The following is a 25,000-nucleotide window of genomic DNA, read 5'->3' as shown; positions in this document are numbered from 1 at the left end:
CTGGCCGCTCCACGTCAGATCTACTTATGCTCCTCTCCAGGGACTGGCAGGACTCCCTGGACAATGGCCTGGACACTCTTGTCGTTGCCCTAGACATCGCGGGTGCCTTTGACCGGGTGTGGCACGCGGGCTTGCTGGAAAAGCTCCGTGCCAAAGGCATCCAGGAACCCTTCTGATGTTGTTGGGTGATTACCTCCAAGGTCGTACCCTCCATGTCGTCATAAACGGGCAGCAGTCCAGAGACTTCCCGGTGGAGGCCTCAGTTCCTCAGGGCTCCGTACTGGGACCGGTTCTCTGGAACCTCTACATCGATGATCTTCTCAGGAGCCTGCCAGCAATCACAGCGTACGCCGATGACTGCACTCTTTCCTGCTCCTACCGCCGCCAAGACAGCCAGCGAGCAGTTGCTGAAGTCAATCAGAAACTGCGCATGATACAAGAGTGGGGGAGCGCTGGCAGGTACGATTTGCTCCTGAGAAGACTCAATCAATGGTGGTCTCTCGGTCCCTGGCAGCCTTACAGGTTGTTGAAGGAAGAGTAACGTTTGGCACCGTCACCCTCCCACTCCAGGAACACATACGAATCCTTGGAGTAGACTTGGACCGAGGGCTACGCTTCGACCGCCACCTAAAACACGTCGCCCACCAAGCCTCCCTACGTGTCTCTGCCCTGCGTAGAGTAGCTCTACACCTGGACAAGCGTGGGATACAGCTACTCTACAAGGCACAGGTCAGGCCTTACCTGGAGTACTGGGCACTGACTTGGATGTCCAGCGCAGCCACACACCTGCAGAGACTCGAGAGGGTGGAGCGGCGTGTTCTGCGGCTGTAAGAGGACGACAACCTCCAGCCACCCACACAGGCAGCGCCGCTGGACCCCCTGGAGCACCGCCGGGATGTTGCTGCGCTTGTGGTGTTCCACAAGACACAAATACAAGAAGTGTCGCACCTGGCAAGGCTGAGGCTCCCCTCGAGATGCTGTGAGAGACACGAGAACGGTGCTCTCCAGCCTCGAGCAGGTCAAGGTGCCCAGGTCACGCGCCAGCCAACACCAGAGAACCTTTGTGTCGAGAGTCTCGCGCCTTTGGAACATATTCACCGCGACAGTGCCCTCAGTGCGTGAGATGTCAACACAGCGTGTGAAAGTGGCGGCTCACAGGTGGAGAGGGACACTCCCTACGCCACTGCTGGTGTAAACTGGCGCAAAGCAGGCTTTTAAATAGAGCCACGAGAAAAAGTGGTTCTTTAAGCCAAGCGCAAGTATGCATAGACAATACACGAACATACCAACCATTTCTATGTACTACGTGGCATTGTGACTTTTTATGTATACTTCGTGATGCTGTAAAGTTTAAATAAAAAGAGAGAGAGAGAGAGAGAGAGAGAGAGAGAGAGAGAGAGAGAGAGAGAGAGAGAGAGAGAGAGAGAGAGAGAGAGAGAGAGAGAGAGAGAGAGAGAGAGAGAGAGAGTGAGGAATACTGTAGGTTCGTGGTGTGTGCTGTGTAGTGTGTGTGTGTGTGTGTGTGTGTGTGTGTGTGTGTGTGTGTGTGTGTGTGTGTGTGTGTGTGTGTGTGTGTGTGTGTGTGTGTGTGTGTGTGTGTGTGTGTGTGTGTGTGTGTGTGTGTGTGTGTGTGTGTGTGTGTGTGTGTGTGTGTGAGCGAGGTCTTTCATTAGCCGCCTACCTCCGTGAACCTACCTGGGAGGGCGCTAGCACGCGAGATGGCGTCAGAGAGAGAGAGAGAGAGAGAGAGAGAGAGAGAGAGAGAGAGAGAGAGAGAGAGAGAGAGCAGAATGGAAAGCAAAGGATAAAGCAAACGAAAGCAAAAAAAAAAAAGGGTAAAATAAAACAATGAACGAACGAAAGAAAAAAGAAAATAAGAAATTTTAAAGACCATCAGAGTAAGATATTTTTCTTTTACACGATTTTCTCCTCCTCCTCCTCCTCCTCCTCCTCCTCCTCCTCCTCCTCCTCCTCCTCCTCCTCCTCCTCCTCCTCCTCCTCCTCCTCCTCCTCTTGCTTTTCTTACGTCTTCATTTAATTATGTATTTCTGTATTTTTCTCCAAGTGTCGCCGTGAGGTCCATGAGTTCCAAATTTATATACATTCTTTTTATTTCAACCGTTTTGCTATTTCATTTTATTTAGTTGTCTGGTATTATTATTATTATTATTATTATTATTATTATTATTATCATTATTATTTTTTTTCTCTCCAGGAAGCGTGTCACCTTTCCATTGAGATTCTTTCGCTCGATGTTGTTATCTTTTTAATGGGAAAAACATCGTGAAGGTGGAAATATTATCATGTCACACCCTCATGTTTTTTTTTTTTTTTTCTATTATTCCTGTGTGCTTCGGAGCCAGTCTGCAGTGGTGGTGGTGGTGGTGGTGGTAGTGGTAGTGGTAGTGGTAGTGGTGTGTGTGTGTGTGTGTGTGTGTGTGTGTGTGTGTGTGTGTGTGTGTGTGTGTGTGTGTGTGTGTGTGTAATAATAATAATAATAATAATAATAATAATAATAATAATATACGGTTTATTACTTTGGCAATGTAAAAAATTACACTGAAAATGTACAGGGGGGGGACATTAAAACAATGTGTGTGTGTGTGTGTGTGTGTGTGTGTGTGTGTGTGTGTGTGTGTGTGTGTGTGTGTGTGTGTGTGTCGTTTTTTTTTCGTTCATTATCTGTTGTATTCAGAAAATTCCATCATCATCATCATCATCACTATCATTGTCTTCTTCTTCTTTCATTATCTCTCGTTTGTTTCCTTTCCATTTCAATTTCCCCTGTGTTTTCCTTTTATCTATTTACTTTCATTTGTCCCAAGCGTCTCTCTCTCTCTCTCTCTCTCTCTCTCTCTCTCTCTCTCTCTCTCTCTCTCTCTCTCTCTCTCTCTCTCTCTCTCTCTCTCTCTCTCTCTCTCTCTCTCTCTCTCTCTCTCTCTCTCTCTCTCTCTCTCTCTCTCCACTTTTATCTATTTCCTGCTCTCCTTTTGATCATATCCTGTGTCTTTCATTCTTTTGTCCTTTTTTTTTCTCTCTCCCCGTCCGTTTCTCCGTTTCCGTCTTTCTCAATTTGTTTTCTCACTCTTTCTCCTTCCATCATTATTACTGTGTCTTTCCCCATCCCTTTGTATTATTATGGTTTCCTTTGGTCTTTTCCTTCATTTTCCTATTTCTTTTTTTCTTTCTCTCGTTTCCTTCGCTGTGTCTCTCGCATCTGCTTTTACTGAATTGTGTCCTGAGAGTCTTTTTGTGAGGTGTATTTGACTGTCTCTATTTTGTACTTGTGTTAATGTCTGTTGTTTGTGTCTGTGTTCTATCTGTCTTTTAACCCCTTCAGTACTGAGACGCATTTTTTTTTACCTTGAGTTTGGAATGTGATTAGACCATTTTATTGACATTCGGAAGCGTTTATGGAGGTCAGATTAGTAGTAGTCTGCGTCTTCACTATTTGAATGCCCCACGTATGTTTCTGAAGCTAAATAATAATCAAATAGTAACCAAAATGAATATGGAAACGCGTCATAGTATTGAAGAGGTTAATTTGTTTATTTTTGTTTGAAAGAGAGAGAGAGAGAGAGAGAGAGAGAGAGAGAGAGAGAGAGAGAGAGAGAGAGAGAGAGAGAGAGAGAGAGAGAGAGAGAGTGAGAGTGTGTTTTCTACCACTAAATTACCCGTGAAGTATAATACGTAATTAATTAATAGTGACAGAGGGAACTGATCGTATTACAACTCCATCTCTATAGTTTACTCTGACACAACACTTCAACAAGAAACACCTGTAAGTCCTATTGAAAGTACCAGGCGAACACGTTTCTGCATTAATTAGTACTAAGTTCTGATTCGTGATTACAATACTATTAACGTTTTTTTTCAAGTTGAGAGATTGGTGCTGCAGGCGACATTGCTTCGTGTTCTTAACTTCCGTCTGTGTGTGTGGAGCAACAAGTTGACCCATGAAGCCCCTAAGCTGCTGTGTCTTATTGAGTTTTATGAAGCAGTGTGGTGTAAGATCAGTGTTTCATTTCAGAGGACTTCATTGACAAGGATTCGTGTCTTCTGTCATTCCTAATATGTCTCTATAAAGCAAGAGTTTGATCAGTATTCTGCGTGTAGGAATGTCTGAATGTATACATGTTATTAATACTGTAAGGGTGAAAATAAATAAAATAAGATGAAACAAAATAAATAAAATGAAAAAAAGAAAGAAAATAAATAAATAAGATTAAAATAAATAAATATATATACCAAATGCCAGGATGAAAAAAAAAAAGTATTCTCAATCTTTCATCTCTTTTTAGCAGTGAACTTCGGAACTCTTGCCTGCTTCTGTATTGAAGAGTACTCGTATCTTCACATTCTACATAATCCTTGCCTCTAGACTGATTGTGGATTGGCACCTAAGTGAGTCTTTTTTCCTTAATCTTTTGTTGTTTTATGCCAGAGTCCGTTCATATAAGAAATTTCATATTGTTACTATGTCAAGTGGCTGAGAGAGAGAGAGAGAGAGAGAGAGAGAGAGAGAGAGAGAGACCTTGTCGGAAAGAGTGAGTCTAGTATATAACGTCTGGAAAAACTGGAAAGAATCATATTAGTTGGCATTCCAAGAGAGGAGAGGAAGAAGCCGACAGGCGAAGCTTTTGAGATGCATCGGAATTCCTCTCTCTCTTTGATGGCATATCGGAGAAAGGAGAGAGAGAGAGAGAGAGAGAGAGAGAGAGAGAGAGAGAGAGAGAGAGAGAGAGAGAGAGAGAGAGAGAATCTTTCGCCTCAGTTAATAAATGAATGAGTGACAGGTAACGTTATGATATAAATGACTTGTCTATTATAGTAATAAATCTGTCACTCCTTGACTCGCTGCCTGAAATTGTGTGTGTGTGTGTGTGTGTGTGTGTGTGTGTGTGTGTGTATTCGTGTAGCTATAATTGTAGTGAGACAATGCCGGTAATCAAAAACCTCAACCACGAATTTTTTCATCACGCCTACACACTACTAACTGATTCTAATGGAAATTACTCGAGTTCTCAGGTTTGTTTTCTTGTCCTTAGTGAATTTAACAAGAATCCTGCACCATGCCACACTATCAAAGAGGGGAATATCATGGAAAAACATACTAGATTCAATCTCTGTGGCTTTGAACTTAACTTTCATGACAATACAAAACGTTTAAGAACACGTGGTTGCGGCAGCTCATTTCCTAGACCCTGACAGAAGTGAAAAGAACTATATTTGTGGAGAGAGAGATAAAAGAAGAGAGAAACCTTACTGATAATCTCTTGCCTTTGAAATGAGTCCTCATGAAAACACAAAGAAAAATAATAAGAGTGTAACAAGACAAGACTGAGATCACGACGAAAGGTGAAAATAATATTGCATAATTTTTAGAACGAGAAAAAAAATAAGGTAAAAAAAGGAGATAGATGCAAATGGTATCTCCTGAACAGAAACCAGAATGAGAAACAGAAATAGTTTAGTGTACCGAGTAACCTCAGCAGAACCACTTGACCGTCTTGAGGGACACCGGCGAGGCGAGCTGAGCTATAAATCGTATCCTGCGTAGAACAGTACCAATATCCAAGACTGGCTGAACCTACTCACACCGGGACAATTTATGGTCGGAAAAATTGAATTGCAGAGAAGTGAGTGAGCGAGTATAGAAGGAGTTTCCAGTGGAGGTGAGGCCGGGAGCGGAGGTGAGGTGAGTTGAGGTACGGCGGCCACGTAAGGCATTGCTTCATTGGGAGTCTGCGGGAAGCTTCCGGCCTCACCTGACACGCACACCCACCATCCCCGACGGGAATGTTCATGGCAGGCTGGATCAATCCCTCTCGCTTGGCTGGGTGTGTGGGTTGGTGTGGGTGTGGGTGTGTGAGATTGCCTTGTGGGTGTGAGGTGCTGTGAGGTTGTGTGGTTCTCATGTGCAGGGTGTGGCGCCACGGTTTTAATTTGCCCAGGCCGCTTGAGGGGAAGGAGTGATGCTGAGTGTGGCGTTGTGTTTGCTGTTATTAAAATGATGAGAATGAGGATAGTAATTATAGTAGTAGTAGTAGTAGTAGTAGTAGTAGCAATGGTAATAATAGTGGTGATTTAAGTAGATAACGAGGCAAGATCTTTTAATATCATAACAAGAAATATTCGTCGACACTTTTCGATGCACCGGCCAGCGAAATGAGAAACCGAGGAGGTTCATCTTAACCATCCCGTGAAACAAACAATCTGGTATCATTCACCACCTTAATCCACCACGAACACCACAACAAACTGCACCACATTGCAAAGCGGCATTCGTACCTCGGCAATTCCCCGGTACAGATGATCAGGTATTCCTCAACACCACAACACCATCACGACCACAACCACAACTCTTCCACATTACACAGCGACTCGTATTACTCACCACAAATTTCACTAACTAATTCTGCTAACTAATTTCGCAAAGCACCGTATCGCACACCACGTAGAAGGGGCGGGCCAAGGGGGTCCTGCCAAGTGCACGCCTCCAGACCATCCTTCCTCCGGCGGCGCCCACTGGAGGCAATTCCGCGTGTGAAAGTCTCCGGGACACACCCACCGTAATTCAAGTAATGATGTTACCTGTGCAAAGTTTTCCTGTTAAGCTCCCTTGTCTCGTGTGTGTGTGTGTGTGTGTGTGTGTGTGTGTGTGTTATGAGGTTCCGTTGATAAGCTGAGTCCTGGGGATTTTATGGGGAATGGGAAAGTGTAGGAAGCTTATCGTGTCACTACCTGGCCCTCTGTATGCAGGATTGTCACCTCCTTCCTCACTGCTTTCCTTGCTGGTTCCTTCGCTTTGCCTGTTGCCTCACCCGGTGCTCTGGTAAAAGTTAATTTTGGGTTAATAGAGACATAATCAGAAACGCTTTGCTCTCTCTTCACGACTCATGTCCAAGGCCACAGAGATGATTAGCCGGGTTCTTATGAGTGTTTCTCCTGTTGATATTGTAAAGATCTCGTGAATATGTGAATAGAAACGTAAAAAAAAAGAAAAAAAACACCCTTGAAATTCTTGTAACTTCATTTAGAGCCATTTGAAAGAAGTTTAAGAGTAGCGCAGAAATGTTTCAAAATTTGGAAACACACACACACACACACACACACACACACACACACACACACACACACACACACACACACACACACACACACACACACACACAAGCGGAGGTCAAGGTCATGGTCATTCAGGGGATATTTACCATGGAATCTCTCGCTGCCCACGCTATTTGGGTCATTCCAGCTTGGGAAGGGGAGTGTCGGGATGGCAGGAGCGGGGTTGAGAGGTTAGGGGGTGCGGGGAGTCACTGGCAGGGGCGGTGTCGTTATGAGAGTGGCTCAGGCTCAGGCTCGTCTTGTTAGCGGGGAAGCGTGTGAGGCAAAGTGCATTACGCCTCAGGTCTGGTTTCAGCTTCATCTTTATCACTTTGCATTGGGGAGGCTCCGGCTGGTGCTAGACAACCCTAGGGAAAAAGAAAAAGAAGAAAAAGAAACATAAGACTGCTATTATTCCATTAATCCTCCACTCTGAACAAGAAAAGAGAGAGAAAAAAAAGTAATCTTTTCATACATTCTTAATTTCTTCAGTACTGGGATGCGTGTTTTACCTTGAGTTTTGGGTGCGATTAGACGATTTTATTGACATTAGGAAGAGTCTATGGAGGTCAGAAGATTAATGGTCACAGTCTTTACTATTTGAATGCCCCACATAAGTTTCTGAAGCTGTATAAAATCGCCAAACAGTAAGCAGAATGAATATGAAAACGCGTCATGATACCGAATGTGTTAATTTTAGACGCTAGCAAACACAAAGAAGCGAAAAACAACATTACAACCACCACTTCCTGTCTCATTTTGTTTTTTCTTATATTTTTCTTTATTATACTGGTTTTTTTTCTATATATTCTTGCTAAGTGTTTTGATGAGCATCTGGAGTGTCGAGATACTTGTTAGTTTACCTATGTTTTGATCTTCACCTTCCCAAAATCTCTCTCTCTCTCTCTCTCTCTCTCTCTCTCTCTCTCTCTCTCTCTCTCTCTCTCTCTCTCTCTCTCTCTCTCTCTCTCTCTCTCTCTCTCTCTCTCTCTCTCTCTCTCACTTCTTTTCCTAGCCACATTTTTCTCTCCTTTAAGTTTCCTTTTTTGTTATTTCCTTCCTTTTTCCCCCAAATTTTCTTTCGCATCCCTTTTCCGTTTATTTCCTGTTCTACTTTTCTTCTTTTCCGTTCATTTTATTTTCCTATCCTTTTTGCTTTCCATTATCTCCTTTCCTCCATGTTTAGTTCCTTCTCTTTGACGGATGGGAGGAGCATTTGCCTTGTTGTCCTATTTAGATTGAATACTGCCATTTATTACAGTCTGATCAGAACCAACAGATCTGCACAAGCTTTGGTGTTCTTTGTCTTCCTTTGTGTTCGGTTTGCCTGAGAGGGGCGGGAATAAAGAAGGTGTGAGGTTTAGTATGGAGGGGTAGTTAATATTACTACATACGAAGTGGAGAAAGAATGAATGTGTGTATGGACGTTGTTTGAGGGAAGTGTGGGAAGGAGGTGGAGTAAGATGTAGTGGAATGAATGTGGTTGTTGAATACTACACAAGTCATAGAGAAAGAGTGAATGTGTGAGTGTCTGGCTGGAAGTGTGGGAAGGAGATGGAGTAATCTGTAGTGGAATGAATGTAGTTTTTGAATATTACACAAGTCATAGAGAAAGAATGAACGTTTGGCTTCTGTGTTGCTTGAGTGATTAAGGAGGTGGGACAAAGGGGTGTAGTGGGAGGAGTGAGGCTTATTCTACACAGATTACAGAATAGAATCAGTGTTTGTATACGGCCGTGTTGTTCATTGGTAGCGGTGTTCGTGGCCCAGGGCTGGTGAGCTAAGCCGCCGGAAGGAACGAACGCTGGGCTAAGTAAAAAAGCATACATAAAATCTCGTTTTGGTGATGTGGCCGCTCTCCATCATGGGGGCGTCTCCGTAAAAGTCACATTTATCGCTGGTTTGTGGCCATGCTCGTGAATACAGATGAGCCGCCTCCGTCATCTTGTGCAGTATTTATTGTAGCAGCACACCACGGCACCACGGCGGCGGGGATTCTTTTTACTCTCAGGATGTTGCTATGAATTGTTAAACCCGCTGGAAGTAGATATGTACATTATATTAGGTGATAACCAGGTCTGTGATAGCAAGAGCCGCTGGTCCGGGACGTGGGGGGATGGCAGACAGCGGGATTGTGAAGTGTGTTGTGTTAGCAGTGACAGGATCGGAGGTGGAGAGTGTTCTGGTGGTGTGATGTCTTGGTGTGCAGTGTGTGGTGTGGCTTGGCAGGTCCTGTGGTGATCGTTATGTTGGTTCATCACTTTTTGGTCTGAATGCTCATTACTGTTCTCTTTAAACTCACCACAAAAAAAAAAAACCATGACACGCATTAATCCTCCCTTTTACTTGATTGAATAAAGACATAATGATGATGGTGGTGGTAGTGGTGGTGGTGGTAATGATTATTATGAGGTATACGTAGAGAAAATACCTAGAAAATTGTGGATAAAGGCTGAATTATTGTTTCATTTTTACATTGTTATTATTACTACTAGTTTATTTTAGATGATACAAACGTGAACTATTTATAACGTATCCTTCCTGTATATACTTAGTTGTTGTTGTTGTTGTTGTTGTCATCGTCGTCGTCAGGAAGTCGGCGTGGCCTGAAATGCATTCATCGGCCCTTCCATCACTGCCTTTCCCTCGCCCTTGTGTTGGCGCGGCGATTGGCATCCCTGCCTCGCCCATTACTGCCTGAGGGGAAGCAGAGGGGAGATTAAAGATTCATGCAGCCTCCTCAGCAACCCAGACAGACGAGGGGATGAGGGAATGCTGCTGACTTCGGATGGGTTTATTTTGGGCAACGTGGAACGAAAATGTTAAAAAAAAAACTATTAAGATGGATGAAATAACGAATAAAGATAAGAAAATCATTGCATGAGAGAGAGAGAGAGAGAGAGAGAGAGAGAGAGAGAGAGAGAGAGAGAGAGAGAGAGAGAGAGTAGTGGGGGAAATACTTTCTCCACTAGTCATATTTTGTTTGAATTCAACATGAGCTCGTGTACAGTCAGCAAGTGTAGACTGTCGGTATTGAAATTCCCTTCAGAAGCGTTGTTAATTAAAAATCTGTAAGGATGTTGAGAAGGGGGTAGCCCGGCATGGCGTGGCGTGGCGTAGCGTGCTGAGTTTCAAGCTGGGTAGTTTAAGAGGCCCCGAGGCAACAGCTGGCGTTCACAACACCCTATATAGAGAAGGGAACGTTTGTACACCGTGTTGACAAGCGCCCATCACTCACCCTACGCCCCGACACAACACGAGGCGCCTCTGGATATTGCACGTCATTGGGAACGTCGGGCGGCCATGCCGTGGTATATATTCCTCGTGCCGTGCCACATTTGAGGGTCAGTGGGAGGTATTTTTCGTTTCCATCCCGCCGTATCGACACTCATGCATCGCTAACGCCTGGGAGCATCGCGTCGCGTTCCCTGCTCCAGTGACTCGCTTCACAGGGCGGCGCCCCTTAATGAAGAGGCCACGCCGGCGGGAGGCATTAATAACGGCTGTAAGTTCTGAGGGCTGAGTGACGTGGTAGTGATAGGCGATGATGTTGACGGTATTGATGATGATGATGGTGGAACTGGAGGCGACAGGGGTTGTGACAGTGGTGGTGGTAACGGTGAAAGTAGTCGTTGTTGTTGTTATTGTGTTGTGGTTTATTATCATTGTTATATGCATTGTTATATCTATTGGCTACGTTCTCAAGACTATTCCTAGTAATATAGAAATCTTATTAAATCTGTCCCTGAAACCGGAGATAAACGTTTAACTTTACCTAGAACCTTTTGAAAGCAATGAAGATGGAGCGCAAAAGTCTTCCACCATTTAGTTCTGTAGTGTGTGTGTGTGTGTGTGTGTGTGTGTGTGTGTGTGTGTGTGTGTGTGTGTGTGTGTGTGTGTGTGTGTGTGTGTGTGTGTGTGTGTGTGTGTACTGGGCCTAGTGCAGTGAAGCCTTGTCCTCTGCTGTCAGTCAGGGGTTCCTCGTGGTAGTAGCGCCACCTTAGACTCAAGCCACTTATTGTACTTGGATTGTGTCAGGATGGTGTCGAGGTGCGAAGTGATGAATGGCACGACTTACCAACGCTCGCCCTCTTACTGGTCGTGTGGGATGAATTTCACGACCCTCATGATCCTATACGACTCTCACACAATCCTCACAACTCCACCAACGACTTCCATGACCTCCACACGTTCCCTGCGACCTCCCCACGACCACTACGACTCCTGCACGATCCCTTACGACTCCCCCCCGATCTCCTCACGTTCACCAGCTCTCCCCATCAAGACACACGACCCCCCCCCACAACCAATTATGACTCCCACAACCCTCACTACCCACACGACTTCCCCCATAAAATTCCCCCTCCCCCAACCCTTCCATATAGTTGTTTCCTCCTCCTCCTCCTCCTCCTCCTCCTCAACCTCCTCCTCCTCCTCCTCAACCTCCTCCTTCTCCTCCTCCTCCTCCTCCTCCTCCTCCTCCTCCTCCTCCTTAACTGTATTTTCTCTCCTCTCCCTCACGGTGTTGTTCATGTCTTCACTTCTTCCTTCGTCTCTGTAAACGGCTTTCTTCTCTCTCTCTCTCTCTCTCTCTCTCTCTCTCTCTCTCTCTCTCTCTCTCTCTCTCTCTCTCTCTCTCTCTCTCTCTCTCTCTCTCTCTCTCTCTCTCTCTCTCTCTCTCTCTCTCTCTCTCTCTCTCGTCAATCTCTCTTGTTCCTTGCATTTCCTCGCTCTGCTGACTCGCTCACCACATTTCCATGAACCGCAACTTCAAGCACCAATGTGTGTGTGTGTGTGTGTGTGTGTGTGTGTGTGTGTGTGTGTGTGTGTGTGTGTGTGTGTGTGTGTGTGTGAGGTATAGACACTTTCTCCCCCCCTATAAGGCGCGGTTCGTGTACTATATAGTGTGTGAGGAGCGGAGGGAAAGAAGCAGCTATAGTAACTCGAAACCCTCTCTCTCTCTCTCTCTCTCTCTCTCTCTCTCTCTCTCTCTCTCTCTCTCTCTCTCTCTCTCTCTCTCTCTCTCTCTCTCTCTCTCTCTCTCTCTCTTCGCCTTTACCTAGGACGTCTAGCCTCTCACTGTACAATGCATTACCAGAGAGAGAGAGAGAGAGAGAGAGTAGTAGTAGTAGTAGTAGTAGTAGTGGCGGCTTGTACTATATAGCGCTTCCTCCCTCAGTTTCTCTACCTTTCCCTATAGACAATATCGCTGCCTACTCCTCAAGTCTGCGTGTTCCGGTTGCCGCAGTGAAGTGACTGGGCGTGTATTGGATGCTGAAGGGCCTGGTGTTCCTCGTGTGTAGCTGGGCAGCTGTGCGGAGAGAGAGAGAGAGAGAGAGAGAGAGAGAGAGAGAGAGAGAGCGAGAGCGAGAGCGAGGTTCGATCGTTTATACAAAGTTGAAAGTTTAGTGTTGCTTCTTTACATGCCGTGTGATATAGACCTATTATTTTTCTGCCCTTTATCGTCTTTTTATTTTTCTTATTCGTGGATTAATTTTTTGTTTTGAAATGTAAATTCATTCGTTTTTCATCATTTAGTCACGTGTTTTGACGCATCGTTCATGTTTAGGGTCAGTAAACATGTATCTGTCTAGCAACGCTCTCGTGTGTGTGTGTGTGTGTGTGTGTGTGTGTGTGTGTGTGTGTACTGTGGTGGAAGGGTTCAAGGTGAGAGTAAAGAGATATATTCACGTACACCACGCGTTCATGTTGATTTATAGCGGCGTTGTGTTTCAGGTGAGTCAGGCGGCAGGTGTCTGGCTGAAAAATGTGATGAGTAGAATCTAATTATAAACTCAATTCCTTAACTATTCTTTGTATATGTTAAGCTTTAAGAGAATACGGAGCGTCAGGGGAATGATATGAAGAATCGGTCACTTGGTTTTTGCACATGCGCTGATCTACCTACTATTGAAAAAAGGATGTATTTAATGTAATGAGAGTAATGTTCTGAGAAAACTCTAATCTGGTATAAGCCTGAGGGATGGAAACACATAATTGTCTTTTTTTTTCTCATCTGACGATTAACACGTGCTACCAGTCATTCCATTTTTTATTCTTTATTTTTTCATTTAATTTCTTATTTTAGCATAAATTTTCAAAGTACGTCCGTAGTTTCAAAATGTGATTCCAGGTTTTGGGGACGCGTAGCATGTAACAGTGTGTCATTGTTGTGTTTACTGTATAACTCTTGTGGCACCTTGTCAGTCCCTCACTGGTGGATGTCATGTACTGCATAGACGCCTCTGGGCTCCCATGTGTGTTGGAGGCCACTCTGGCCTGTCATTGCCTTGTCGCCTCGCGCCTCACTACGTGCTCCACAGGTGCCACTCCTCCCTTCCCACTCTAACGACCATATTGTGAAACACTTCCACGGCACCTCGATTACTTTCAAAAGATTTCATTTTGAATGGTGGTTTTATGATTTTAGTGACAATAATAAGATTTTTATATTAACAAGGGAAACGCTCATGAAAACCCGGTTGATCATGTCCGTGGCATTTGAAACGGATCGTGGTGAGAGAGCAGAGCGTTTTTTTGATTTGAGCCCAGTATACATCTAACTCCACACCTGCCCGTTTTGCATTCTTCCTCTTCCTTCGCTCATGTCCCGCCACTGCTTGAGTTATGTAAGCGCCAGGTACGAGCGTCTGCCAGCCTTTGTCTCGCGGCGCGGAGTGTCTCGTGCGTTAGGTGCTGCCAGACATTGCCGCGAATGTGTACTGTGTTGAGCCGCGTGGCGGAGAAAACTAATGGCTGCGTGTCGGTGGCCGCCGGGCCTCTCCTACCACGCCGCGCCGCTCGTTTGGGCTTTATGACCCACTGAAATACTCCTCCCCTATTCGTTACAAGTCCCTCGCAATCTTGTCTAGATAGTGATCTTGTGTTTATATTCACATGCAGATGAGGCAGACTGGCCCCGTCTGTGTATTCGTGCATGTCGGGCGTGCGGGGAGGTTATAGTGAAAGCAGGACTCAGTGGTGGACTGCTGCTGCATATAAGGGAAATCAACACTTCGTTTGGGTGCTAAGTGGGATCATCTGGGACAGCAGTGGCCGGGAGAACTGGCGAAGGGAAGGAAGTGCTTGTGCCGCGTGGCGGGGCGAGGCTGTGTGAGGAGCAGCAAATCTGTGAGCAGCTGGCGGGAATGGATACTGCTCATGACTGCCTCTCGCGTGCACTACCACCACCGAAGGCCGCCTGAGGCAAGTGAGAGACGCCTGAAATGGCAAAGGGCGCGTGTCTGGCTAGTTTACGGAGTTGAAGTAAGTCTGGAACTCCACTCACGGGAATTAGACCAAGTTAGTATAACTTAACCAATCCCAACTATTTGCAAGGGACCGAATAGCTTCAGGGAGGCACGCTGTGTAGCAGCACAACTTGCCTCTCACGGCCCCCGCCCAGGCACGGTGATGCTCGCGCCCTCCTTGCCTTATTAAGCGAGAAGAACAAGTGGCGAGACTGTCGGGTGTGTAACATCAACACCTTAGTTCTCGTCCTCTTTCTCCGCATCATGCTGCTGCTGCTCCTGCTCCTGCTGTTGCTGCAGGGCCCGGGAGCGCTACGCCTATCACATGTTCCTGGTTTATCACGGCACGCATCCGGCCCTTCATTTTCTTGACGATATTCTCCTTGGTCTTATCAGAGGACGCCACCTCATCTCCTACTTGTCCCTTGTCCCTTATCGACGTCTCTCTCCCCTCCTCCCTCTCACCTCGCCTCACCTCCCTTCTACCCTCCCTACTCTCCCTCCCTCCCTCGCATCTCTTGGCCTCCTTTAGCGCTCGGCCTTTCCTGTCCCTCCCTTTCCCACTCCCACTCCCTTCCCACACCCCTCCCTCCTCCCCTCAGTTCGATAAGGCTCTCTGATGCAGCACCTGCCTGCCAATCATCTGATGCACATGAAGCAAGCACCTCAGGCAATCCAGAAGCTCCTGCTGGGGGAATAACGGGGAAAGAAAATATGCGAATAGATTCCTTCACTTAGTACTGCAAACTTAGCCCACTTATTTTCCGTATTAAGTAACCGCGCGCATTATGGAGGCGGATGGGTAGGTAGGGAAGGCGAGGCGGTGAAAGAGGCGGTGTGGTGCGTGTTGCGTGGTCAGGGCGGAGGCTGCTGAGAAACTTGTGGTCGCAGGTGATGGATGAAGCAGTTATGTGTGTTGGGGAGAGGAGTGGTGGTGGTGGTGGTGGTGGTGGTGGTGGTGGTGGTAGGGGTATTGGGGGGTATAGTGTTGATGATCGTGATACTAGAGAGAGAGAGAGAGAGAGAGAGAGAGAGAGAGAGAGAGAGAGAGAGAGAGAGTCATAAATTTCCTTTAGAGAATGTTGGCAGGGGAAAAAAAAAGATAGGAAAAATTAACACTCTATTGATTTATCAGCTACTGCTATTCCCACCACCACCACCACCACCACCACCACTGCCACCACCACCACCGCCACCACCACCACCACCACCACCACCACCACCACCACCACCACAACAACAACAACAACAACAACAACAACAACCAACAACAACAACAACAACAACAACAACAACAACAACAACAACAACAACAACAACAACAACAACAACAACAACAACAACAACAACAACTACAACTACTACTACTACTGCTACCACCACCACCACCACCACCACCACCACCACCACCCTCTCCATGAAGAAGCGCCCCGTAACAAGCCAAGGCGGGAAGTCCTCAGTTTGTAGGGAAGGCGGTCATCAGATTAGCAACCCTCCAGCCACATTCATTACGGCGCATTGGGGACGGCGGCGCGTGGCCCAGCTGGAAGTGGCAGAGGGGGGATGGGGAAGGGGGCAGGGGGTGGGGAAAGTGACAGGGGCGTGTCCAGGTGTTCAGGTAATGGATGGTGCCGCTGATGTCACGAGGGCGCCTCCTGGTGGGGATCTTGAAGGGGAGGGTGAGATGATGAGTGAGTAGGGTGGTTCGCCTCCTCCTCCTCCTCCTCCTCCTGCGTGTTGGTCGGGAGTCAGCAGTATAGTAATGGCGTGCTGTGTCCATATTAGTCTCCCTGCTTGTTAGAACCTCCTCCTATCTCCGCCTTTTCTAGCTCTCTGTCTCAAATTAAGTGTGTGTGTGTGTCTGTGTCTGTATGTTTGTGTGTGTTTATCTTCGCTCTCTCTGACTCTTTCTTGTGTTTCTTATGCTTGGGTGTGAGGGAAGGGATATTCTCCAGGTGTGTTGCAAGTGTTGTCTCTCTCTCATCTCCTTTGTGTTGCCTGGTGATGCTGCTGTATTGGTGGATGGAAGGACGGAGTGAGGTGGTGTGTTGCAGGGTTTGTCTCTCCTCTCTCCTGTGTTCGGATGCGTGATAGATATTGCGATAACTGTGCGATATTAGTTTTGCAGTGTCGGAGAGAGAGAGAGAGAGAGAGAGAGAGAGAGAGAGAGAGAGAGAGAGATTTTTGAAAAAGCTCGCAGGGAACACATTTTGTTGAACTTTGCGGTTCATTTAATTATGACAGACAATCTTTTCCGCCATGTCGCTAGTCAAGACACGGTTTGTGTGGGCGGCGGCGGGAGCAGGGGCGGCGGGGCGTGTCGTGTACTACCTGGCTGCCTTCCGGGACCGCCCTTTAGAGAGGAAGGGGAGAAGGTGAAATAATGAAGCACGTGGATCGTAAGAGGACACTCAGGCATCTGGGGATGTTTTTGTGTGGCGCGAGTCGCCCTCATTTCGTTATCTTTTCAAGGGGCGAGGAGTCCTTTGAAGCGAAGAAGAGTTGGCGGAGTGCCATGAGGCTGCTCGTGGCCCTGACCTGGCCTGGCCTTGCCTTTCCCTCCTGCCTCATTCCTCACTGCCTTAGGTGTGTGTCTGCTGGAACTCATCTGTGGTTATTCTTGGAAGTTTATGTAACAAGGTCTAGTGCAACAACAATATTAAAAGCACCATTAAGCATAGCATGGCTCATTGAAGGCACCCGCCCTTAAAGAGTTCGGTCAGTAAAGGATTATCCCAAAATCGAGAAGTCACGAATGTTCAATCCATTTTTTATATCAGACTCAAATTCTTCTGCAAGAGTCATTACGTCACTCCTTCCTTCCTCCTTATTTCTGAGTGTTGCGTCACCAGTGCTGGGTGTGTGGCACGCATTGCTCAGTAACAGCCTGGGACAATGATATAAGAGTACCACCGCTAATCGTCGTGCCAGGCTTTCTTTTTCATGATTAAGGAGAGAAGGAAGAAAAGAGAAAAATAAAACTTGAATGTTCCCTTTTTCCGCGGCCCACCTTCTCTCCTCAGGCTCCCCAGTCGTAAAATTGCTGGCTAACAAGGCCCCCATTGGCCAAATAATGTGACGCTTGGTGTCCGGCGGGTGTGGCCAGGCTGGGTGCGCTGGGATGGGCTGAGGTGGAGTGGGTTGTACCTGGCGCGCCCTAATGATTCACCAACAGGAAAGGCTCCCCAGTCCCCCGCCACCAGCCTCCCCCCGGCCACCGTGTAGAGAATTTAATCCCTAAAGTCTTTGGTGGAGATTCGTAAAGGAGCGATGCCAAGCGAGGAATAAAAGAGAATTGCGAGGCTGTTCGTAAGTGGAAATGTATAGCGGTATTATCTTGGAAAACAGAAGTGAGTGTTATCTTTAAGTAAAGTAACGAGAGGGATTTTCCGCCGCAGTGCACGATGTGTTGTATCTTGGCGTGGGGCAGCGGCACCAGTGCCCTCCATAACCTATAAGGCTTAAAATTGTATTATTTTCTGATCTTAAGTAACATTTCTTTTTGAACCTCACCTTAGCGCTGGACAAAGGGAAGCCCGCCGCTCGTCCATTTGGTGATTTGAGATTGTATTTATAACAAGATTATGAGGAAATTGAGGAATATTGTTTGATATATTTCATAAATTTTCTAGAAAAATGAGACATGAAAAAGATTAATCGGCAAAATTAACCAGACAAAATGGTCAAAAGTTGGCTGTGTGCTGGGGAAAATAAGTAATTGAAACAAATTGGTGGCCGCCGTGGTACAGTGGAACCATGCGTGCTTTAGGGTCCGAGGGTCTCCAAGCGCACGGGTTCGAATCCTGTCCACGGTCCGAGTGTAGGTTGGGCCTCCTCACTCGGGGCAACGGTTTCCTAGCGGGTGGGCCAAATTTGAGATAGGAGGTACCCTAAAAAGTATCCCCTTTAGTCCATCAATTCCAGTGAAAAGCCCACATGGTATGAAAAAAAAAAAATTATGTAAGATAATTGAATATATTATTTGATACATTTCATTGGTCTCCTAAGAAAATGAGGAATGAAAAAAAAATGTTATTGAATGAGAAAATTAGATTGAAAAGTGGTTAAGGATTTGCTATGTGCTGAGGAAAGTCAGTTATCACTGCTAAGTTTCAAATTTACTGTCCGAACAAGTCACATTTCACTTTCCTGACGGTCATTGCCAGCGGCCCTGAACCAGTGTCGCCACTCGTGGGTCGCTCAACGCCTCGAGGAAAGATGTGATGACTTGAGAGGGAAAATATCTTGAAATCTTTGTTTGTCGTGCACTGGAAAAGAAAAGGTGACTTTATGAGTGTAGTGTTTTACCTTACGCTCGATGCCACCTGTAGGGCCGCCACAGAGCCCCATACGAGTCATCCGGATTCCCTTTAAGACTCGGTAAGGATTCCCGTAGGGCCCCTTAGAACTTCCATAGCACCCCTTTAAGGACGCCCGTAAAGACCCTCGAAAAACCCTGTGGAGACCCCCTTAAGATTAGGACCACTGTAAGACCCCCTTAGGACCGCAATAAGGACCCCTCGGCTCTTCTGTGATCGATAACTGGATAACATTTTTCACATCCGTTCAGGAAAAAAGTGACCTGCTGAGAGGATTCTTTTTTCCCTTCCGCCCATTTTTTTCCCGAAATCTAGGATGCCATTGTGTGGTGAGTTTCCGAAAACTATCCCAATTTAAGGGTGCTGACGCGTCACAGGAAAGGCCGCCCCTTCCGCCCTAGCTGACCTTCCTCCCCCCCGCTGCTGTTCCCCCTTGGTGGTCGCTGCCTTAATACACTCTATGTCAAGTAATTGTCTTTGAGCCCTTGGCTAAAATCTACATACATTTTACATCAACAGTGTCAGTATAACTATTGCCTGGGATGTTGTATATACTGCCACAAAGGGGATACCCAGCGGGCATCACTGTTGGTGATACGTTGCACCACTGAGTTGGTCGTTGCAAGTATCCTGCTCCTAAGACTGTAGCAACAACTACGCCTCAATTCGTAGAAACCTTTCATCCTTAGGGTTACAAACATCTCTGAGGCACTACTCCAAGGTGGGATGTTAACGAGTCGGCGAAGAACATTATTATAATTTACTCTTAGCCTATTTAACGTAGAGACTTTCACATTACTCCACCATGCCCTATCATGCTCTCTCCCTGAGCCATCATCTGTAAGATTACGACCGTCAACAAATTAGTTATGAGATAAGAGGGAATTAATCTTGCTATACTGAGCTTCTTATTTTACCAGAAGGCTTTGTGAAGGAGTGGTGATGATAGAGCTGGTGGTGATATGGTGCTGTGGTGGTGGTGATGTGGTTTGTCCTTGTGGTACTAACGAGGTGGTGACAATGGTGCACTATTAAGGAAGCAATAAAGATGATGTTAGTAGTGTTGGTGCTTATGATGGTGGTGATGGTAGTGGTAGTAGGGGAGAAGGTGGTGTTTGATCAATTGTGCTTGTGGTGGTGCTAGTGGCGTTAGTGGTGGTGACGGTGGTACTGATGGTGGCGTGGCGTGGCGTGGCGTGGCGTGGAGTAGAGGTGCCGTCACTCACGCTCAGCCTCATCAAAAAATGTTCGGATTTACAAGACTCAGGGGAAATTTGGCGGGAAGGAACATCATTACCTACCCTTCCTCTGTTAGCGGAGGATTTATTGGCGCGGACAGGTCAGTGATAGAATGAAGCCTTATTTATGTCCCTCGGCTGGTACACTAAACTGGCGGAGTCTGCAGCACAAAAGAACACAGAGGAAGAACGCACACTATCACTATAAACACAAGATCCTGCGTTAGACCTTACGAAGATGTAAATTAGGCACAAAAGCTTTCTAATTTACATAAAAAAAAGAAATAACTATGTAGGATTGTGTGAAATTTATAATGTTTTAAAGGGGGCCGCCGTGGTACAGTGCTTTGGGGTCCGAGGGGTCTCCAAGTGCACGGGTTCGAATCCTGTCCACGGTCCGAGTGTAGGTTGGGTTTCCTCACTCGGGGCAACGGTTTCCAAGCGGGTGGTGGGCTTTGAGATAGGAGGTACCCTAAAAAGTATCCCCTTTAGCGCATGGTATATATAAAAAAAAAAATAATTATAAATTGTTCGTATTTTGTACTAGCAGAGATTAACTAGGTCCATCTTTTTCTTCATTTCTTCATTTATCTTTTAACTTTGTACATTAATAGTGTTCGGAAGAGAAATGATTGTGAGAGGGATGAGGCCGAAGTGAATCAGTCCATCATTGAGACAGTCAGCTAATCGTTCAGTGAATCAATTAAAGACTAGAGAGGCTCATTGATAATTATATTTAGCCTATTATGGGAGAATTAATTTTCCTTAATTGTACTATAGAGAGGGAGGGAGGGAGGGAGGGAAAGGGAGGGATGGAGGGGAAAGGAAGAGAGAGAGAGAGAGAGAGAGAGAGAGAGAGAGAGAGAGAGAGAGAGAGAGAGAGAGAATGATAAATCTAAAGAGAGAGAGAGATACAGAGACAGACAGCTAGCCAGACAGACAGACAGACAGACAGACAGACGGACAGACATACATTCAAACACACACAATAATAAACGTAAAGGGAAAGACAAGAAAATATGAGAAATTAGTGCTAAACAAGAGAGAGAGAGAGAGAGAGAGAGAGAGAGAGAGAGAGAGAGAGAGAGAGAGAGAGAGAGAGAGAGAGAGTGAAGGAAAAGTGTAGGGGCGAAATACGTGAGAGAAGAGGAAGGCAAGGGAGAAGAGACAAATAGAGGGGAAGACATGGAGGGTTAAGAGGAGAGACGGACAAGAGAGTCGAGAGGGTAAGCTGACGGTGAGAGTGAACCAGGAGGAGGGAGGAGAGTCGTTAAGGAGGAGGAGGAAGAGGTGGTGAGAAAGAAAAGAAGAGGAACAAGGGGAAGGAAAGGTAATACTGAAAGGACGCAAGTATGGTCTCAGAATGTATTTTATTCTTTTTGTTTTTCTTTCTTTTCTTTTCTTTCTTTCTTTCTTTCTTCTTCTTTCTTCTTCTTCTTCTTCTTCTTCTTCTTCTTCTTCTTCTTCTTCTTCTTCTTCTTCTTCTTCTTCTTCTTCTTCTTCTTCTTCTTCTTCTTCTTCTTCTTCTTCTTCTTCTTCTTCTTCTTCTTCTTCTTCTTCTTCTTCTTCTTCTTCTTCTTCTTCTTCTTCTTCTTTTTTCTTCTTTTCTTCTTCTTCTTCTTTTCTTCTTCTTCTTCTTCTTCTTCTTCTTCTTCTTCTTCTTCTTCTTCTTCTTCTTCTTCTTCTTCTTCTTCTTCTTCTTCTTCTTCTTCTTCTTCTTCTTCTTCTTCTTCTTCTTCTTCTTCTTCTTCTTCTTCTTCTTCTTCTTCTTCTTCTCTTCTTCTTCTTCTTCTTCTTCTTCTTCTTCTTCTTCTCTCATTGTAGTTATTTTTTATGATAATAATACTAATTGTGGCGATAATAATAATAATAATAATAATAATAATAATAATAATAATAATAATAATAATATTTCTCCTCCTCCTCCTCCTCCTCCTCCTCCTCCAACATATGTTCTTAATTGTTCGAAATTACTGTGTGTCTCTAAATGTCTATCTGTGCGACTTGTGGGATGATTCTCTCTCTCTCTCTCTCTCTCTCTCTCTCTCTCTCTCTCTCTCTCTCTCTCTCTCTCTCTCTCTCTCTCTCTCTCTCTCTCTCTCTCTCTCTCTCTCTCTCTCTCTCTCTCTCTCTCTCTCTCTCTCATATTTTGCAGGTGACACATCTGTTGTCTCTTCCATATTGATTTTCAGTCGCCAGAGATTAAGGAGGTACAGTGGCCGAGAGAAAGAAAGAGAGAGAGAGAGAGAGAGAGAGAGAGAGAGAGAGAGAGAGAGAGAGAGAGAGGAATAACATATAACAGAATAATAAATAGTTGGAACATATGTTACTGAACCTCTTAACCACCTGTGTGTGTGTGTGTGTGTGTGTGTGTGTGTGTGTGTGTGTGTGTGTGTGTGTGTGTGTGTGTGTGTGTGTGTGTGTGTGTGTGTGTACCGCTGCAATTCCGTCGGTCAATAGCTGTCGCATTTCCTCATGAGTTCCTGTGTTACGTCGGCCGTGATATCAGACTCGGCAGGTTGGGGAAACACACCTGATTCCTCCAAAGTTACCTGATTAGTCTCTGCTCATTAAAGGGGACCCGCGGCAGTAGGACGGGCAAACCTCGCGACATTAACGCTGAATGAGTCTGGCAGTGTGAAAAGTGTTGCCGCTGATTATTTATTTATTTTTTCCTTCTCGCTGTTGTTTTTAGTCTATTGGAGGTCTTTTATCTCTCTCTCTCTCTCTCTCTCTCTCTCTCTCTCTCTCTCTCTCTCTCTCTCTCTCTCTCTCTCTCTCTCTCTCTCTGTGTGTCTCTCTCTCTCTCTCTCTCTGTGTGTGTGTGTGTGTGTGTGTGTGTGTGTGTGTGTGTCAGTGTCCGCCTCTTCTGTTTTGTCGAGTTAATGTTCCCGGATCTCTTTTTCTATATTTTAGTAAGTTTCTGTGTCGTTATTGGAGGAAAAAAAAAAAGTGTTGCTTTGTTAATCATTTTGCTGTGTCTCATGTTCTCGCTCTTGTTTTGCTCATATTTTTACATTGGAGAGGTGTCGGTGTCAGTGTCTCTCTCTCTCTCTCTCTCTCTCTCTCTCTTGTTTCGTCGTGCACGCTGAAATTTTTTTTTTTTTATTTTGGTTCTCAGCTTGATATTCTAGTGGGGACCTTCTGTCGTCACTGGAAAATATGGAACGCCCATGGGAATCTGAAGACCATCCCTGTTTTGACCTTTGAAATCGTCCTGATGAAATCTTAAAACGCTGAAGAACACTAACCTATCCTAACCTATCGCCACTAGTCTTCCTTCAGTTGAGTAACGTTAAGCGATTTGAATCACGGGAAATATAACAACACACACTTAAACACATGAAATTCTCGACCATTCTTTTTGATATTAGTGGCGCCTTTCGTGGTTAACCTCTTAAACACTGGGACGCATTTTTCCCTTGAGATTTGTGTACGATTAGACCATTATTTCGACATTAGGAAGGGTCTACGGAGGTCAGAAGATTAAAGGCCACAGTCTTCACTATTTTAATCCCCCACATGAGTTTCTGAAGCTGTAGAAAGTTACCAAATAGTAAATAGAATGACTATGGAAACGCGCCATGGTACTTGAAGGATTTATGTTCTGAAACACATCCACAATTATTCATCCCCATTACTTTTACAGGCTGTAGTTGAAGTTATACGAGTATTTGATGGTGTTTTCATGTTTTCAAGCGACAGATTTCTACATAATTAACAGGAGAAGCACTATTGAGAATCCTGCTAATCTACTCTGTGTGCTTAGGAAATAATGGTGGCGAAAGAGCAAAGGGTTTCTGAATATTCGTGATGATATTGTGCACTGTACTTGCATCAGTCGGCCTGTCAAAGTTCCGTTCTATTGATGAGATTTCCTATTCACAAAGTCAGTAATCTTGGCACTGGAAGGAGCTTATCTTGTAGCACCTTTGCCTGCGTTGATGAAAGATGTAGTGATACGACATTAGTGATAAGAGGAGAAGGAACAGGAGGAGAAGGAAAAGGAGGAAGAGGAGGAGGAGGAGGAGGAGGAGGAGAAGGAGAAGGAGGAGGAGGAGGAGGAGGAGGAAGAGGAAGAGGAAGAGGAAGAGGAAGAAGAAGAAGAAGAAGAAGAAGAAGAAGAAGAAGAAGAAGAAGGAAAAGGAAGAAGAGGAGGAAGAGAAAAAGGAGAAAGAGAAGGAGAAGGAGATGCAGGAGGAGGAGGAGGAGGTAGAAAAAAAAATAAGACTCGTGACCAACACAATACTCATCTTTTCTCAGTCTGACTCACGGCTCTGGCTGGATCTAAAGACAAAAACTAACGAAATAAAAAACAAATGGTATCACAAACTATTTCCTCACCTTGATCCACCTTTTTTTTCTTTTATGGAGTCTAATTTTCCTCCAGAACCTAAGCTCCTTCTTTTCCCTCGCCACCACCGCACCTTCCTATCCCTTCCCACGGTGGCTGCAGGATACCCGGGGGAAGGAAAGGAAAGGAAAAAGATACCGAACTGAGGGTAAATAAAGCTAAAATGTTGAAAGGGAGAGGAATGAAGCAAGAGAGAGAGAGAGAGAGAGAGAGAGAGAGAGAGAGAGATTAGCGTGTATAGGGAGTAAAAATGTTCAGTTCAGTCTTGTATGGCTTCCTTCTATAAGACATATCGGGGTCCCTTCCATCACTGCCCCTCGCCTCTCCGTCACTGCCGCCCGCCCCTCTATCATGCCGCACTGAAAACTGATATATGAAGTGTTTGCTCAGGGAAATCCACCTTTATGGCTACAGGTCCGCGGGAGACAGGTTCGGTGCATAACTTACTCTACATCTTCGTCTCAGTGGCAGGAAATTGAGAGGATCTGTTAGGTGTGGAGAGAGAGAGAGAGAGAGAGAGAGAGAGAGAGAGAGAGAGAGAGAGAGAGAGAGAGAGAGAGAGAGCATAGAAAACCTAGATTGTTAGTACTTAAGGTTAAGGAAATACTGTGTGAATGAGTGTAATTGTTAGTAATGTATCTCTCCATGTAAAACCGCTGCTGTCTCTTGTATGTTAGACTGAAGGTTACAATATGCTGTCTGAGTGTGGGATGGTAATGGGGTGTTTCTTCG

The 25,000-nt window shown here is 45.5% G+C and overlaps 1 protein-coding gene across 9 annotated transcripts in view; it reads left to right on the top strand.

Moving 5' to 3' along the window:
* Positions 1–25,000, top strand: part of LOC123515235 (A-kinase anchor protein 13-like) — a 567,618-nt gene that overhangs the window by 32,825 nt on the left and 509,793 nt on the right. The window lies entirely within an intron of this gene.

This window comes from Portunus trituberculatus, chromosome 38, assembly GCF_017591435.1.
Source record: "Portunus trituberculatus isolate SZX2019 chromosome 38, ASM1759143v1, whole genome shotgun sequence".
Taxonomy (NCBI): domain Eukaryota; kingdom Metazoa; phylum Arthropoda; class Malacostraca; order Decapoda; family Portunidae; genus Portunus; species Portunus trituberculatus.
The sequence above is the reverse complement of the archived record's forward strand: the minus strand, read 5'-3'. Positions and strand labels throughout refer to the sequence as shown.